Consider the following 13,402-nt stretch of genomic DNA (forward strand, 5'->3'; position numbering starts at 1 on the left):
CAACTGCCCAAGGACACGCCTCCTTTACAGGAACCAACAGCCCAAAGACACGCCTCCTTTACAGCAACCAATGCCCCAAGGACACGCCTCCTTTACAGGAACCAACTGCCCAAGGACACGCCTCCTTTACAGGAACCAACTACCCAAGGACACACTTTCACTCCACAGTCTGAAACAAATGAACTTCAGGTTTCTTCACCTCTACATTCTTCAGTCAAAACCAAAATCTTTGCAAAAACCTTTCACCAAAAGTGAGCAGCATCTGTACATAATGCAACTCTTTGGCTATTTCTGACATTCAAATATAACACAACGACACAATCCTTTTCACTCAGAAAGCTGTGTAATGACGTGGCAATTAATCACGATTCTGACAAGCATGAGTCAGACCAGCAGTCGAGAATATGGATTTTCAGAGAATAATGAGGATGGTTTTTCAATCAAAACTCCGCCAAAATACAGATAATCGTGACTAATAATGAATAGAAAAATCCCACATTATTTTTTTTTATCCTCAGGTAAGTGAAAGTTTATTTACAGACTTTATAAAACACAACAAACCCAAAGCCAAGCTCCAACAGTGTGGAAAGTTACATGTCACCCAAAACCAGAAGACTAAAAACAAGCCTATTGTTCATCAGTCCTTTTCCAGATCAATACAAACCAAGTAAAAGGTCAGACACACAGACAGTGACGTAACAATCCAGATTACTGAAACATACCAGATGAGGATTTGATTTACAGCACCTTTATTACTTAGTCAGTCAGGATTGGTACAGAATTGTCTCAATGGTCAGAAGAAAGAAAGATAAAACCTATTTAGAAACGTACCCTGCCCCCCTTCCACCTTACCCTGTCGCTGGTTTGGAGGATTTGGGTCACGCTAATCCCCCAGTCAGAACGATCACTCACAGATCAGCAGTTCAGTGTTTACTCACCGATGCTCACATTCAGTTTTAAACCCATCACAGTTTAGTAATAAAATACTATAAAGAACTAATATAAAGAAAAATGGTGTCCATTTGGAAAAATTACAAATTAATTACCATTTTTTGTGTTTGGAACCTATAATAAAGTGACAGGAAGTCATTTACCTCCTATACAAGGCCATGACAAGGGACGGATTACTATAACAAGCAACAAAGACACAGGGGGATATGGAACAAGGAGACAGAATAACAAGAAAGACATGGATAACAATCTGACATGGGCAGGTCGTCATGGCAACAAGTAACAGAATGTCAGAGACAAGCAGCAAGATAAGACCACAGCGAATCATTGTTGGCATAGACTATCACAGCAACATAAGACAGGACAGACATACACAAGACAGGAACACTGAGACAGGCCACAATTAGACACCACCAGGGCAAATGGGCAACTGGGTGGATGCAACAATGGGACAGTGGAACAGGACAACTATATTTCACAGCAACAACAAAGGAAAAGGGGCGGTGAAGGAAGCCGGGGACATGGCGGCAAAGGAACCAGGGGACGTGGCGGCGAAGGAACCAGGGGACATAGCGGCAAAGGAACCAGGGGACATGGTGGCAAAGGAACCAGGGGACATGGCGGCAAAGGAACCAGGGGACGTGGCGGCAAAGGAACCAGAGAACGTGGCACCGAAGGAACTAAAGAACGGGGTGGCGAAGGAACCAGGAGACGGGGTGGTCGAAGGAAACAGGAGACGGGGTGGCAAAGGAACCAGGAGACGGGGTGGCAAAGGAACCAGGAGACGGGGTGGCAAAGGAACCAGGAGACGGGGTGGCAAAGGAACCAGGAGACGGGGTGGCAAAGGAACCAGGAGACGGGTGGCAAAGGAACCAGGGGATGGGGTGGTGAAGGAACCAGGGGATGTGGCAGTGACAGAAATTTGAGACAGGGTAACGAGAATGTTATGACACAGAGACAGGACAACACAAAAACAAGTATCATCAACAAGCTACAGGAAAAAATCAACAACCAACAGGGCAACAAGCATCACACCAACACAACTATTTCTTATTAGAACTTAAAAAAGCTGTATAGGCCACGCCCACAAGCAACACACATTGTTGTGTTTGCTTAAATTAAAGCACCTTCAAAATAAAGAAACACAAACACATCACCCAGTTCAGATCTAAAACCCAATCTCAGTAGTACAGTAGCTCAGGCTTTTGGACCGGACTATAAATAGCACTGCAGAGAAATGTGAACAGCTCTGTGAGGAGCAGCGAGAGCTAAAGGGAAGGCAGCAGACCCGCAGCACCGTGAGCACAAAAACAGCAGCCATCTTTTAAAAACCTGGAAAAATAACAGATGGGAATTCAGCAAATACAAGTAGAATCTAGAGGATCGATTTTAATTATTGAAGTCTGCGTTTCTTCTCAGCCTTCAACAGTGGGATGAAACACAGGCTCCAGGGTCGAGAGATAACACACAACAACCCACAGGGTAACAAAACACTTACAGTAGAAGGAAAATGACAAGAACAAGAAAAATAAATTCCGATGATAAGCAAAAGGATTAAATATGAGGAATCCGCGGTACAATAATAGTTCTGCTTTTATCAAAGTCAAGCATATTGATTAGTCCCGGCAAAAATCGTGACCATAATCAAGAGGCAAATTAACTTGCCAAACTACTGTATCACTGCAGGCCGAATGTGACCCTGCATTCAGAGGAAGGTGAACATTGTGTAGGGCTGGGCGATAAAACGATAACGATATCGTGTCGCGATAGACACGTGATCGATATCAATAAAAATGTGTTTGATAAAACGTTCGGTAACCTAGCATCCTAGCGATTGACACGCTGGTAACCTAGCATCCTAGCGAGTGACACGCTAACAGCCAATCAAGTAACAGTATCATGCTTGGCTGCTCCATATCGTTGTCTCGTGCTGGTCTGCTGGATTTCTCTTCAGTAACCGGCAACTGATGAGCAGAAAATGAGCCGCAGTGAGCGAGGACATTGTAAATAAAAGAGGAAAAGTCAGCTCACCAGTACGGCAGTTTGTTGGATATTATAAGTCTGACCGTAGTCACACCAAAGTAGTCTGCAAATTATGCAAGATCGTTTCTCTATGTTTATATTTAACACTTTACACTATTTTATTACACTTTATTAAGCATTTCTTACATTTTCTTTCATTTTGCACCTCAAATGTTAAGAGATAATAGTTAAGTGTTCATTGTGACTTTAGACTCATGTTTACATTATAATTATTAGAGTTTTCCTGCTTGTTGATATTTCTGCCTTAATAACTGAGGGATTACGATCAGAGGAAGGTTAAGTTTAAAATAAAAATGTTTAAAATGTTATATATTTTTCTCCTGGTCCTTATTTTAAATGGGTCATAAAAAATATCAATAATTATCAATATCGACCGATATGAAACACTGATATCGTGATACAGTTTTCAGCCATATCGCCCAGCCCTAACATTGTGTATTTCTTTTTTTTTCCCCCACAGAACCGTTCCCCAGTTGGAGCGTGGAAGAGGAACGGGGCTTGGCACTCGATCCAGATCCTGTCGGGCACGGCGGTCGGTGCCATCTGTCGAACGGTTCGCGCTCTCAGCAGTGGCCATGGCTTTAATCCTCCATCTTCTGAACCGTTGCTGGATCTGACTTGTTCCAACCACCACAGGATCCGGTAATCAAGACCTACTCTAATGTCTCAGACCTGCGATGTGTCAGTGAGTCTTTCTGTTCGCACAGCAGAATCACGAGGACCAAGCAGAACTGTGATCAGGAAATGGAAGGAACGCAGCAGCTGGATTTCTGGAATCCTGTAAAATGTATGTCTGTTGTAACGAATCATTACTTTACAGATAAAAGTGTCATCTGTCCTCTTCAGGGTGATAGGATGAAGCCGTGTTACTGTCATCACTGTAACTGCACATCCCTAAGTGTGTTAATCCTCCTCTGCTAAGGCAACTTACGGATTTTGGTCAGATCTGCTGTAACTGAGAATTAATGGTCACCTGGCCACCAATCAGAACTCAGAACTCTACAGCGCTGTGATGGAAAGCTGTTTATTACAGAATTCTATTGTGTTGTCAAATATAACTGCGTTGAGTTGCTCCCCCTCTCCCCCCTCTGACTGACGGCAGTGTCCGTCTGACTCCGTCTGACAACAGAATATCTATTTAATGTGACGTCTAACAGGAGTGTTTCCTCCTCAGTAAGGGCGTAGCTTTGGGACTAGCGTGTTTAGGAGTCACGTCTAAAAGCTAAACGATGTGTTCTGCTTATTCAGCGACACACTCAAACACACAATTACTCAACTCACAACATTGAGCTGGACCTGACACACAGCAGCACGGGGGATCGCAAGACTCTGTAACGTACACGATATCAGCAGCAGCTACAGTATGTTATCACCAACACAGGAATAAGTCTTGTATTTTGTGTACCTGTGTGTTATATTCCTGATTAACAAAACACCTTCATCTGGGATTAGGATTATAAAACACACAACATTCCTGTTGTTATTTCTTACACACTGTGCATGATAAAGGCCACTCTAGGGTGGGCAGGTGGCCTAAAAACAAGAGTGTGCGCACACACACACACACAGACACACACACACAGACACACACGCGCACGGGTACATTACTGAGGTCTGCCGGGGGTCGGGCTGTGCAGCTGCGTCCCCCATTGAAGTGAGGAATAAAGCAGATGGGACTAAAGCAACCCAAGAGAACACGCACACACACACATATACACACACACACACACACACACACTATAAGACTTTCAACACCAGTTGAGTCTCTGTTTGGACCAGTCCAACACACACACGCACACACACACACACACACACACACACACACGCACACACACATATACTCACACACACACACACGCACACACACATACAGTACACACACAATTTATTAAAATCTAAACACCTGATCTTAGACCTCAGTAACATCACACTGTTCATAAAGACCCCAAAGCTGAACAGTGAGAGTTTAAACACACAATATTCTTATTTTTAATTCTTCTTACTTACAACTGTACAAATAAACAAATAAACAAACAAACAAACAAATAAATAAATATCCACTCACACGTCGTACACTCACTCATACTGCACTGGACTCTTCACACACCCTAAAGATGAATAATCCCACATCTGTTGACTTTCTCTTTTAGTTCAATCATTTCCCAATAGTCAAAATAGACTATTACAGCTAAAAGTATGTATATATCACCTGAACGCTGCTCCATCATGACAATGTCCCTGTATACAAAATAGCCCCATGAAGACATGGTGTGGAGGTGAAGGTTGGAGAGAAGATCTCAAGTGTCCTGCACTGAGCCCTGACTCTGACTCAACACCACTGAACACTTTTGGGATGAACTGGAACTGGAGTCTCCTCAACATCCCAACATCAGTGTCTGATCTCACTGATGCTCTTATAGATGAATAAACACTAATCCACACAGACACAATCCAACATCTTGTGGAAAATCCATAAGAGAAGATAAGAGTGGAGCTGATTATAACAGCAAAGAAAGGAGATGTTCAACAATGACATACTGTATGGGGTGTGATGATCAGGGAGGGCAGATGTAGTGTATATACACGTTTGTCAAAGGGAACATCCACAAACAGCCATCCCTGAACTTAAACTCTCTTTTTAACATGATAAAAAAGCAACAACGCCATCAGCGCATCGTTCAGGAGGGAAACTCGAGTGGAGATGAGAGGTCTGGATGAAATATTACTGATGCGAGATCTCACATGCTTTAGGCTGAGCAGGTTTGTGTACAGAGACGTCTTCTGTTCCAGACACACAAACAGGAAGGGATTCAGTCTTAGAAAAAAAAGGTCTTCTTTAACGGTTCTTATCTTACAAAAAGTACTCCAGAGGGACGAAAGAAGGACAAAGAACCAGTAAAAGTTCTGCATAATGTAGAGGATCTCAGACTGAGAAAACTGGTTCATTAAAGGTGGGGTCTCCGTTGTTTGAGAAATGCTTCAGAAAACTGAGTCGGGCCGCCAAACAAAACAAAAACAAAACAAACGTGTAGCCAATGAGCAGAAAGGGGCGTGTCTTGTCAATATGGGCGGAGAGAGTGTTCAGTGCGCATGTGTGACATTAGCAGAAAGCGGTTTTAACACTGACATGGAGGATAAAAACAAAGAAAGAAAGTGAAGAAAGACTTACGATAAGGTAAGAAGTAGGACGTGTTAATATAGGATCAGCTTTCCAGCACTGGAGAGAACTGAAGGAGCAGGAAGTTTGGTCACATATTCACAGATTGGAGTTTCCTGAGTCAATAACTCCTGAGCTAAACGCTGTTACTACACAAATAACACCTCTTTTCTATCGTAGTAATGTAGAGACGCAGCTACAACCGTGTTTTGTGTAGTAACAGTGTTTAACTCAGGAGTTATTGACTCGGGAAACTCCAATCTGTGAATATGTGACCAACTTTACTTAAGACGCTGAGGCGCTTTTTTCCTTCTCGATAGGTGAGTAACGTTGGTTTTGCTTTGTTACACAGAACTAATATATGTCTTTGTCCTTTACATGATTATGCTTGTGTGTCATTTTTGCTTGTTTGTTTATACGCTTGTTTGCTTGTACGATCTACAATCGTATTGTTCTTCCCTTCAGCTATGATAAAGACACATTTCTTTTCATTAGTTGCCTGGGTTACGTACGTATGTGTGGGGCGGAGCTATCAATACAGGGGTGGGACCCATTTGGGTTAGCGGCGTGTTTGTTTTGGAGATTTCAAATGTCAACATTGGCTTTCAAACAACAGAGACCCCACCTTTAAGGGTTTTAATCTTACACACTTTTCTCCAAAGGAACGAACAAAAAACTTGTGAGAGTCGAAACGATCGAGCAGGAAAAACAAAAACAAAATCTGAGCCATTTCCTAAAACATCAACACAACAGATCATGTCCTGTTTACTTTGAAGCGAATTGAAAAAGAAATAAAACTTTATTTTATTTGCCTAAAGTCTACCGTCCAGAATCAGACACAACCACAAAGTCAACCACGGCAGCAGTTTGACTTTTGTGGTTAATAAAAGAGCCCTAATGTGTCAGAAACAATGAACAAACATAAATACACAATCCCGCATCCTGGGATTAGTGTCAGCCTCAGATGTAAGTCACAGTGGATAAAAGCATCCACCAAATGAAGAAATGCGAATCAATAAAATCTTCATTTAATACGACGGCTCACAAACCAGGGTGTGTGCATGTGTGTGTGTGTGCGTGTGTGTGTTGCCCAAAATGGAGCCTCAGACTTTATTTTTTTACGGAGGGAATCTGTCTGTCTGCATTTTCATCTGTTACCTCTGAACACTGCACGTTTCCCCATGGAGCTTCTGCTTAAGTCATCATGGCATTCCTCCTGTAATCGTGCTCCCCAAAAGCACACACACACACACACACACACACACACACACACACACACACACACACACAAAACTCAGTCTCACAGCAGCCGTGAGCCAAAAGTCAGCTTCATGTTCTTACAGTCATATGTGTTTTCTATCGTCTGCTTTACGTACTGTGTGTAATGTTTAATGTCTGTCAGAGCTACTGTTATAGAATAATAATAAACACATCTGACCAATCACAATCCAGAACTCCGTGCCGGTTTATTGCTAGTGATGTAAACAGACCGAGACGGCGTCTAAAGTAAAAACATCGTTTTAAATTGTCTGACTTTCGAAACCTCAATCTGCGCCAACGTGTCCATCCAGAGATCGTCAACCAGTTCTGTTGATCTGTGAGCTAAATTATTACATTAAAACAGCAGTCTGTAATATTTACAGCCCTCTGCTGGCTACATGTTGAATTACAATAAAATAAGGGGCAACAAGACAACAGTCACTTGTTATGCTTCAACCCAAACTCACTCCATCTGCTGAGCCATACAAATGTCTCGACTAGCCGAACATGGGGCGGGGCTTATTTCTGGGCCGGAAAAAAAGCAAGATGCATCTTAAAAGTAAAAAACCATCCAAGTCCTCTGCACTGCAATAAAACAAACAGATTTTTATGATCTATTTGGTTAAAAATATAGTATTTTTTCATGTCTAGAAACAATTTTACAAACTGCACCTTTAATGGTTCCTTAATCTGAACAAAAGTCAGGAAATGGGAAGCACTTATGATTGATGCTTTTTACACAATAAACCGTCACCAAACTAGCGATAATAAAAATGTATTCAGGTTACGACGAGCAAAAGATTTCAGTTACAGAGTTCTGATATTATTTCCATTATATTAAACTTTATCTTAGCAGTTTTTAAAGGAGCAGTACACAACTTTCCTCGTTTACCACAAATGTGTTGCTTTGTTTATCCAACATTTATTTCTTGAGTTCTGCACTGAAGCTAATAATGTAAGTCTATTTCTAAGAAGAAATGAGAATATTTTTATACACATCCTTCCACCTTTGTTGGACAGAAATAAGATTTCACCTCTAAGGAGACATTTCAAACTGTTCAGAATTTATTGCGATTTTATGTATAGATTATAGTGACAGGTTTAAGTTACTTATATAATTCAGTTATACACAAATCCAGTGAATATTTTGATGATTTTAATATTCATGACTGAAGGGACTTGAAAGACAGAAAGAAAAACAAATCCATGAATTAAGATAAATACGTCTAGCCTACAGTATCACCTGAGCTCACGTTTAGCGTGAGTCTTATTTAACTGAAGCTCTTTAACCATTTAGTTGTTATTTTGTTGTATTCAGCACTCTGAGTTTTGCCTTTTATGGAATTGTGGGCGGGGTTACATGGGAATGGGAACGGGGTTACTGTTTGGAAGTTAAAACGTACTATTTTATTAAAATAGGCAGAATTTTTGGTTCAGTTTGAGAAAGATTTACACAAACTCTGTACCAACTTTATTAAAAGACTAAATAATATGCTCTTTTTTAGTTTTAGCTAAATTACATCCTCCCTACAGAAAAAAAAGAAAAAACAATACTTGAACATTTTAAACTGATAATTTACTATAAACCATTTCTTGCCTTATCATAACGCACCTATTCAGAGTCGCTTTATATTTTAGTTGTAGTTTAGTGTTTAATTATGAATTAAAATGCTCTCAATCTTATTTCGTTCAATTCACTTCTATCCATTTATTCTTTTGAATAATTCTCTTGTGTAGAATTATGAAGCAATTTGACCTGCTTTTTGGATGAAAGATGCCAAACAAATAAAAATATTAAAGACGTTTACTATTATTATTATTATTATTACTACTACATGACATCACACCTGTAAACAGTTCCACCTGTAAAACGTCGTCTCTTAGTTTCTCCATGTCAGAAGGAGCCGAGACGAACTTCTCATCCTGACACTAGTTGCTGTAACCGTCAGAAACCTGAGTCATGTTTCTCACACACCCCCCTTCTTTCCCCGGGCAGCAGAAGGACGAGGCCACACAGGACGTGTTCTGATTATGGCCATGATTTCAGCCCCTTGTGTGGTTTTTACCCCCCAGTCCGTGTAACCATTTTAATCCTTTATATTCTGATATAACTCTAAGCCTGGAAGCGTGGAGCTCCGTGTCAGGCGCCAAGCTGTTGTAGAGAGTCAGAAGGTCCATGAAGGTTTTTTCATGAGGCTATGTGCTTGGGAACAGCTTGGTTCCTTCACCTCGTAGTTTCACGTGACGGCGTGTTTCTTTCACCTCATACGCACCCTCCGTCGAGTGACTGACCCATTTTTCTTTCAATAAGCTAAAATCTAATCTAGTAAGATGCCAAAAGTGACACATTTAGAACAACGATCTGAGGATCCTTGAAAGGAACCTTGATGGAACTACATTATAATATAATATGTTACAGATAGACAGGTAGATATTTAGAAGTGTAGATATCGATGATGTGTTTGATAAATTATGGATCTGGTGATGCAAACATTCAACACCAAACATCCCCAAGCATCACTGCATGCTTACAGGTGTTAAAATAAACCCCATCATCCAGCATATGGAGGTTTTTTGGTTAAACGGCACCATGACAGCAGCAGAAGAAGATATTGATCCACCTTTAAAGGTGCAACAGCTCCCAGTCCTGCACAGCTGAAGCCCAGGAACCCATCATGGACATGACCTCGATCAGGACCTGCTTTGGTCCATGCACATGTTAGTACACCATCAGGGGCCAAATCAGAGGTCAGTGCGAGAGGAAATCCAGCTCATTCAACTCCAGATGGATCTCCATGACATTGGTGATGAGATGAACAATAGAGGAGGATGGAGGCACTGGAGCAGACACACACCACTGTTTCCTACCTAAAATAAACATCTCGCTGCCAGAATCAACACATCAACAAACACAAACATTAAACAAACTCCTAATCTTACCTTCAGTGGATGAAGAACAATGAGGAGCCCAGAGGATGCTGGATGTTCTCCATAAACCCACTTCAGATCCGTGGCTTTGGGCAGCAACACACTGGCTTATTGAAGCCTTGCTGCATTGGGCGTCTTCATTCTCCGAGAACTGAGGGGGGGTCAAAATACAACAAATTTAATTACGTGTAGATCGCACATTCATCAAAATGCGTCGAATGCACAATTAAAAACTATTTGGTTTACAAACTAATACACACATTGTGAAATGTGCTAAACCTACACCGCTAAGTTTAATGTTTTTTTTTTGTTTTTTTTCCCCAAAACCCGGTCCCCTATATCTCACAATCCCGTCGTCCGCTTTTTTCTTAAAGAGCCCGCACACATTTTTTGTTTATGTTTCAACGCGCTGTCGGTGATTTTTTTTATCATTAAAACTTTTACATTTTAACTTTCTAAAATTACAAGTCGATTGTTTACTTGATCTTTTTCTTTTAGTATTTTTTTTTATTTTTGGAGTGCAGATCGTTATAAAAAGCGAGTTTAAAGGTCACTCCGTTCAAGTCAGTCAAGTTCACAATAATAGACATTTAGTAAAGTCTATTTTGGGTCACTGTTGCTTTAATTGTGAAGAATTAACTGTGAAATGAACAGCAGAATAAATGTGTCACTCCATCGTCTAACTCATCTAACAGGAAGATAGATGAGAGATTCGAAAAAGTTTTGCTAAAGTAAAGCAAATAAAACAGAAAAATGATGGAGTGATAAAAGTACAGGAAAACGGGGATGGATGGATGGGTGGATGGATGGATGGATAGATGGATGGGTGGATGGATGGATGGATGGGTGGGTGGATGGATGGATGGATGGATGGGTGGGTGGATGGATGGATGGATGGGTGGGTGGGTGGGTGGATGGATGGATGGGTGGGTGGGTGGGTGGATGGATGACAGGCAGTAACTAGTAAACAATGGAAAAGAGGATTTGAGTTTGAGCAGGTAAAAGGACAGAAGAGACAGAGCAGAATGGATAGAGTGATAAGCAGGTAGAGCTGAACGGGTGGATAGATGGATGGATGGATGGTATTGTGTTTAGGAATATGAGAAATAGATGGACAGACAGAAGCATAGTAAATAATTAATGGATGGATGGAGACAGTGACAGGTGGATATTTGGACGGGGGATCAAATAAGAATGGATAGATGGTTGGTTGGTTGGTTGATTTGATGGATGGATGGATACTCAGAAGGACTTTGGGATTGTGAGAAGGTAATGGAGAAAGAAAGAGAGAGAGAGAGAGAGAGAGAGAGAGAGAGAGAGAGATGTATGGACATATGGATGTATGTACAAGAGGATAGTTAAATTTTTCAATTCAAGTTTATTTGTATAGCGCTTTTAACAGTTGACATTGTCACAAAGCAGCTTTACAGAACATAAACATAGAACAAAAAGGTTTTTATAAAGAATAATATAAAGATTAATATAATACAAAATTCAAGATTAATATTAGATATCTTTAAATGTGTTTGTATTTATCCCTAATGAGGAAGTCTGATGTGACTCAGGTGACTGTGGGGAGGAAAAACTCCCTTAGATGGTAAAGGAAGAAACCTTGAGAGGAACCAGACTCAAAGGGGAACCTCATCCTCATATGGGTGACACTGAGGGTGTGATTATAAATATACAGTCTGATAAATGTTGTACTGATGTAAAAGACCACATGGAGTTCACATCTCCTCTTTAGTATCACAGAGTCTACTGGAGCTGGTAGATCTCTAGATGTCTCAGGATCCTCACAGAGTCGCCCTCATCTCAGTGGAGGTCCAAAATATTCATCGCACTAAGACAATCGGAGCTGGTACAGTTTCTGGATGCCTCGTGATGGGTAGAAAGAGAATAGTTACCAGATGATGGATGGATGGATGGATGGATGAATGGATGGATAAGCAGGTAACAGATGATCCATGAGAGAGAAAGAGAGTAAAATGGTGCAGAAGGATAGAATCATGCTGAAATTCTCACCATTTCTCTTTTCATAAAACCGCACGAGGTCTGGATCTCGGAACATTCCGGGAATGTTTTTCTTTTCCCAGACATGGCCCTTGTGTTGTTTTGTTTCTTTCAGTGAACATTTTTATGATATTTTCCTTATCACTAAGAGAGCAATCCCAGGAGGGTCGTAAAACAGTTCCCAGAGAACGTTGATGTAAAGAATGTTGTTGTAAGCGTTAAAAGGTGAGCTGGAGAACGTTAGCATGGATGGAAAGGGTAAAAAGGCAGACTGAAAGTCTTTACACATGATTTAGGGATGTTACAGCACATCTCCATGACCTTAACGACCTCCAGCTGTGGAAACCATGACGACTGACGCTAACGTTACAGCTGCTATATTAGACAAACAGGTATGCTAGCATTTCCCCATTATCTGATTAGCACGCTAACCACGCTAATAATGATGACGAGAATCATTGTGTCCACCCCCTAGCCTGTTTTTCTGCTTGTTTTATTGCTTTATACATCATTTGTAATTGTGTTCAGAAACTTGTGAGTTCGAATCCCACTGCTGAACGTTCTAGAAAGATCTTCAGCAGATAAATGTACGAAATTGAATGTATTTTATTTTAAATCTTATAATATATTTATTTTATATCGCCTCACACCTCCAGGGTTGGGGGTTCGATTCCCGCCTCCACCTTGTGTGTGTGGAGTTTGCATGTTCTTCCCGTGCCTCAAGGGTTTCCTCCGGGTACTCCAGGTTCCTCCCCCGGGCCAAAGACATGCATGGTAGGTTGATTGGCATCTCTGGAAAATTGTCTGTAGTGTGTGATTGCGTGAGTGAATGAGAGTGTGTGTGTGTGTGTGCCCTGCGATGGGTTGGCACTCCGTCCAGGGTGTATCCTGCCTTGATGCCCGATGACGCCTGAGATAGGCACAGGCTCCCCGTGACCCGAGGTAGTTCGGATAAGCGGTAGAAGATGTGTGAATGTAATTGATTAATTAATTAATTAATGAGTACAATTTTATTTTTATTTGCTATTATTTTCAGCTTTTTAAATATTTTTT

The 13,402-nt window shown here is 41.1% G+C and overlaps 1 protein-coding gene across 2 annotated transcripts in view; it reads right to left on the bottom strand.

The window, feature by feature from the left end:
• The window catches only part of fam110b (family with sequence similarity 110 member B), a 31,190-nt gene extending 20,734 nt beyond the window's left edge, over positions 1–10,456 (bottom strand). The window contains exons 1-2 of one of the 2 annotated variants that reach the window (XM_060888809.1): positions 10,352–10,430; positions 7,310–7,367 (exon numbers count right to left, since the gene is read on the bottom strand). The gene's annotated coding sequence lies outside the window, so the exon portion shown is untranslated. Of the gene's footprint in view, positions 1–7,309; positions 7,368–10,351 lie in introns of both variants that reach the window. The other variant, XM_060888808.1, reaches the window with a different exon arrangement.
• Positions 10,457–13,402: the final 2,946 nt, after the last annotated feature.

This window comes from Tachysurus vachellii, chromosome 15, assembly GCF_030014155.1.
Source record: "Tachysurus vachellii isolate PV-2020 chromosome 15, HZAU_Pvac_v1, whole genome shotgun sequence".
NCBI classification, from domain to species: Eukaryota; Metazoa; Chordata; class Actinopteri; order Siluriformes; family Bagridae; genus Tachysurus; species Tachysurus vachellii.